A 6,168-nucleotide genomic window follows, 5' to 3' on the forward strand; every position below is an offset into this window, starting at 1 on the left:
AAGAAGTCACGGTTTGTATAATCTTTTACCAAATCATATTCTCCACACGACATTTTTACCCTCTTTTTTTTTCGGATGATCTCAACGAAGCTATTAGCGTGTTTTCCAATTTAATTTCCATTCATTTATCCTTTTTGACTTCGCACATAAATTACTGATGGACCCCAATTTGGATTGTTCTAATCCAGAATATAAAAGGATTTTCTCACTAGATTATGTTGGATACATATTGGAAAACGCAGGGCTGGTGTATTTCTTTTTTATCATTCAGCTTTGTCACCCTCAATATATATTTGACAGAATCGCTCTTTCAATTTCGTAATAAAATATTAATTAATTTTTTTCACATCAACTATATGTAGGTACACATTCCATGTCCAATTGGAAAAGAGTGGATACTTATTGTCGCAAACTTCATTGATAAATCATTTGATGTGTTAAATCCTGATTCCTCAGTAGGAAAGTTCTCCACAGTAGTTAACACCGTGATATTCAATTTCAAACAACTATTTGTCAAATGTTATCCTGGTTGCTTCAAGTTCAACATACATGATTTTAGTGTTAAGTATGTTCATGTGCCAAAGCAAAACTTTAGGTGAATACAGTCCCTTCCGTTTTTATTCAAAACTTTTAATATTGTTTTATACATAAGCTTACCATGGCATTGCCATTTTTTCGTTTTTGAGCACAGGTATGATTCTGGAATTTTTGTGATCCAATATATGAGATGCTACAATGGAGTTGAAGTACAACAATTCTCAAATGTAACTTATTCTGTCCATTATAATTTTGTACTTTCTGCTCCTGAAAAAAAACAATACTCCCTCCGATTCATATTAATTGACTTCAATATGGATGTATCTAGAACTAAAATGTGTCTAGATACATTCATATTAGAGTCAATTAATATGAACCGGAGGGAGTAGTAAATCTGGAATTCTTTTTTTTGGTTTTCAATAAAAGGTTGACTTGCAAGCAATTCGTGAAAAAGTCTCATGCCAGTTAGTGATAAACAAATTTAATGAGCAACAGGTGCCAATAGCACGAGAATTCATTTCGAAGCATGTAAGTATAGATATTTTTTAGTAATATATCAATTTCCGTGCACCGACCATATAGAATCCAACGAGCATGAGATTTCATTTTTTATGTAAAGTGTGTTCATTCTTTTTCACGAGGCTCCACATCTTCTTCATTGATTAAGTTAGCAATTTATTTTCAAGGAGACGAGATGATGTATTGAAATTGTAAGTGCCTTCAAGTTACTATTTTTCTGTCCGAATTGGTATCTCATATTCATTAAATCCAACTATGTTTCTTCTTCTCTGGAACGCGTCGTGCACATGATCTATCGCTTAGCGTTCAGTCCATAGAATACAACGCATAGTCCCCATTTTTCTACATATTTTTCAGAAAAAAGTAGCTGGTATGAACGGTTTGAGAAACTATGTTACTGCATATCAGAAATGTAACTTATTCTGTCCATTAAAATTTTGTACTTTCTGCTACTGAAAAAAACAATAGTAAATCTGGAATTCTTTTTTTTGGTTTTCAATAAAAGGTTGACTTGCAAGCAATTCGTGAAAAAGTCTCATGCCAGCTAGTGATAAACAAATTTAATGAGCAACAGGTGCCAATAGCACGAGAATTCATTTCGAAGCATGTAAGTATAGATATTTTTTAGTAATATATCAATTTACGTGCACTGACCATATAGAATCCAACAGCACGAGATTTCATTTTTTATGTAAAGTGTGTTCATTCTTTTTCACAGGCTCCACATCTTCTTCATTGATTAAGTTAGCTATTTATTTTCAAGGAGACAGATGATGTATTGAAATTGTAAGTGCCTTCAAGTTACTATTTTCTGTCTGAATTGGTATCTCATATTCATTAAATCCAACTATGTTTCTTCTTCTCTGGAACGCGTCGTGCACATGATCTATCGCTTAGCGTTCAGTCCATAGAATACAACGCATAGTCCCCATTTTTCTACATCCGTCCTTTTGCTGCTTCGAAGAATAAATGTGTAGCTTCATACATTTAGTAATCCGCCCTCCAGTTTGACTGACAATGACAAACGTTTTGTTAATGCTTCAGTTTTTCATGTTCTGTACTACATAGTAGACTTGCTTCAGGTTTATCAAACATTTTACCATCAGGAATTTCCTAACTTTTTTGTAATATCTTATTTAAATGTAGCTTTCCAGAGAAGCATGCAGATGATCATCTTTGTCAAGTTACAAGCACCGATATGTTCCTTTGCGAGAGGTTCTCACCATTTGAGTTTTCATATATATCGGATGAACAAATTTTGACATCACGAGACAGTTTTCCCTTGTAATAAACATATTTTTCCATACATCTTTGTCTTATGTAGCTTATTTGTCTTATGTATACTTGGCATTTCAAGTAGACAGATTTTCCATGTACCTGTAACTTTTTTTCATGTTTGTGATTGCTGAATTTACAAGTTACCTTGATCTAATAACGCTTCTTACTTTTGATATTTTTCAGTTTATTTGAATATACTCATGTATGATATTTTTAAAAGAAAATAAAAACATATGGAAAGAATCACTTTTTTTTAAAATTTAAAATATGAAAAGAAACAGTAACCTGAAAGAATAAGTATTTGACGAAACGGGAATCTATTTCTTTTTTTTTTTCGTTTAATTCCGATTTCGTACATTTTTTTTACAAAAGATCTACGAACTGAAGAAAATTAAGGTGGGTAGAATCGAACTCGTGACTGTCTAGTTCTTCACCGAAATACGAACTGAAAAAATCGGGAACTGAGAATCGAACTCGTGACAGTCTATTTCGTCCGGGAACTGAGGACAGCCAGCCGGAATCGTGGGCCGGCCCAACAACGGACGGGGGGGTGGTCGGTGCGTCGCTAGGCACCGACCAGGTCGGTGTAAAGCACCTCCCTACTTTTCTACGAGTACATTTTATTATTAACCACTGGCTGGGCTGGGCTGGGCCGTTGAGTGCAGCCAGCCGAGTTGGTACTTGGTAGCATGTATGGACATGTGGAGTTGATGATTGACTGATTTTTTTTTGCCCAACATATTTTTCGCAAGTAGAACCTGTTTACATAGCGCTAAAAAGAAATTAAAGAAGACTAGAAAATAACCCTACAACAATTGCTGATGTTGGCCAACCTTCTCCGACTTCGCCAGCACCTGTCGCCGTCAGCGTGCCTCGGCGTGGCGATTCGAGGATTGGGAAGGTGTCAAACAAGGACCACCATCGGCAAGCCGACGCACTACTGCTTGACTCGGACTACTTCGCAGACAACGCAAAACATAAGACAAAGGATTTTTGGCGCCGATTTAGGATAAACAAGGAGTTGTTCATGAAGATTGGTATGACACTGATGCATGTAAAATGCATACATTAATTTTGCACTTTATTATCACATATTCCCACATATTTGCAACATATATGATCTTATTTACATGTGTTATATTGATTTATGGGATTTACCAATGATTTTCTTTATTTGGATTATAACTCTACAAGGGAAGAAAATTATGTTTTGCGTATTTTTCACTTTCAAGGACCTATACGGAATCAAATTGAGCTAGAAATTCGGGGACGTCAATATTTCATCACAAGAAGCAGCTGGAGCACCTATACCTCACGAGGAAGGGCTGGAGGCCAAAAATATACCAGGTGGCGCACCCATCAAGGGGGCGCACCACCTTTAGTTGTCGACTGTCCAATTCGCTTCAATCTTTCGCCAACCGACTTCATTTGACCTAAACAATCCTATATATATGACCCCCGGGGGTTTCCTCGAGGAGAGCATCGCAGAAACACTGAAACACCAAAACAGAGGTTGCGCCAGCAACGATTGGAGGGGGAAACTCCGTCGGAGCCGCCGCCGGAGGGATCTTCACCATCTCCAACGTCTTCATCATCAACATCATGATCAAGGGGGGGGGAGTCCACCTCTGTACTATGGGTTTGTGGTAGTAGCTTGATCAATTTCTCTATTGTTCTTCATAGATCTTCGTACCATATGAGCTGCCAACATTATTATGGCCATATATGTAATTTCTCTGTGGTGCATCTTTATTCTATGATATTGTGATATGAGATTGGAATCTATTATGTGTAAGATTTATTAGTAGATGCATATTATGTACCCCGTTCTTAAGTATTGATTTTGATCCAACTTGTATGCAAGAATATTTGTGGGGAGATGTGTGTATTATTAGATGTAGTAGCATGGTTTTAGCGATTGGATAGTGACAACAAATTCATGATCTATTATGGTTTTGCCACTAGGGATAAAGTGAATGCATGTGTTATGTTCGTCACGTGACAAAATTAATGATCTTGTTTATTCAAGGTAGCATATTTGATATTCAAACATCATGTTAAAGTATGTATGGCTATGCTCTGTTAATTCTTAATACAAGATTGAGTTTTCCCTTTCTGCTTGTGGAGTATTGCTTGTGACGGTAAAGCACACGTCCGTTGGGAACCCCAAGAGGAAGGTATGGTGAGTACAGCTGCGAGTTTTCCCTCAGTAAGAAACCAAGGTTATCGAACCAGTAGGAGATGAAGATCACGTGAAGGTTGTTGGTGAAGGAGTGTAGTGCGGCGCAACACCAGGGATTCCGATGCCAACGTGGAACCTGCACAACACAATCAAACTACTTTGCCCCAACTTAACGAGTGAGGTTGTCAATCTCACCGGCTTGCTGAAAACAAAGGATTAAACGTATGGTGTGGAAAATTATGTTTGCTTGCAGAAAACAAAAGAGAACAATGATTGCAGTAGGTTGTATTTCAGATGTAAAAGAATGGACCAGGGTCCACAGTTCACTAGTGGTGTCTCTCCAATAAGATAATAACATGTTGGGTAAACAAATTACAGTTGGGCAATTGACAAATAGAGAGGACATAACAATGCACATGACTACTATGAGATTTACTTAGAGCATTACGACAAAGAACATAGACCGCTGATGTCTACGCACGCTTCTATTCCTGTAGACAGTGTTGGGCCTCCAAGAGCAGAGGTTTGTAGAACAGTAGCAAGTTTCCTTTAAGTGAATCACCCAAGGTTATCGAACTCAGGGAGGTAGAGGTCAAAGATATCCCTCTCAAGCAACCACCGCAATTACGATACAAGAAGTCTCTTGTGTCCCCAACACACCTAATACACTTGTCAGATGTATAGGTGCACTAGTTCGACGAAGAGATAGTAAGATGCAAGTGATATGGATGTATATGAGCGGTAATAACAATCTGAAATAAATATGGCAGCAAGTAAACATGCAGTAGAACAGTAAATAAATGGAGATTCGATATTTGGAAACAAGGCCTAGGGATCCTACTTTCACTAGTGGACACTCTCAACAATGATCACATAAATAAATAACTTCTCTTCTCTTGTGCTACTTTCTCTCACTCTCTTGTTGGATAACAAACACCATTCATTGTGTAGGGCTACAAGAGCTCCCTCAAGCCGGAGTAAACAAGCTCCACAACATTCGGAGTTCATATTTAAGTAACCTCTAGAGTGCATAATAGACCATTGCAATTTAGACCGAGTACTAACATAGCATACACACTCGTCAACAATAGCTATGAAAGGGGGAATATATCGCATCAATACTATCATAGTAATAGTTAACTTCATAATCTACAAGAGATTACAATCATAACCTACGCCAAGTACTACATGATGCACACACTCGTCAACATTACATCATGGAGGAGGAATAGACTACTTTAATAACATCACTAGAGTAGCACATAGATTAATAGTGATACAAAGCTCATGATCACATAAAGATCACATGGGAGAGAGAGATGAACCACATAGCTACGGTAGAGCCCTTAGCCTCGGGGGAGAACTACTCCCTCCTCATCATAGGAGACAGTAGCGGTGATGAAGATGGTGGTGGTGTCGATGGAGATGCCTTCCGGGGGCAATTCCCCGTCCCGGCGGTGTGCCGGAACGCAGACTTCTGTCCCCCGAATCTTGGCTTCGCGATGGCGGCGGCTGCGTAACTTTTCTCGTATCGTGGCTTATCTCCTTAGGGTTTTCGCGACGGAGAGGCTTTATAGGCGGAAGGGCAGCCTCGGAGGGGTCCTGGGGGTCCCACACCATAGGGGGGCGCCCCCCCTTGGCCGCTCCGCCAT

The 6,168-nt window shown here is 38.7% G+C and overlaps 1 long non-coding RNA gene across 2 annotated transcripts; it reads left to right on the forward strand.

Annotated features, from left to right (window-relative positions):
- The first annotated feature begins 483 nt into the window (after positions 1-483).
- LOC124686855 lies at positions 484-2,319 on the forward strand. Of its 2 annotated transcripts, XR_006997971.1 has the most exons (7): positions 484-595; positions 692-764; positions 964-1,065; positions 1,179-1,247; positions 1,562-1,663; positions 1,775-1,842; positions 2,203-2,319. It is a non-coding gene; the product is annotated as an uncharacterized LOC124686855 (long non-coding RNA). The 2 variants fall into 2 exon arrangements; XR_006997972.1 differs by lacking the exon at positions 1,562-1,663.
- The last annotated feature ends 3,849 nt before the right edge of the window (positions 2,320-6,168 follow it).

Source organism: Lolium rigidum, chromosome 2 (genome assembly GCF_022539505.1).
Source record: "Lolium rigidum isolate FL_2022 chromosome 2, APGP_CSIRO_Lrig_0.1, whole genome shotgun sequence".
In the NCBI taxonomy this organism is placed as follows: domain Eukaryota; kingdom Viridiplantae; phylum Streptophyta; class Magnoliopsida; order Poales; family Poaceae; genus Lolium; species Lolium rigidum.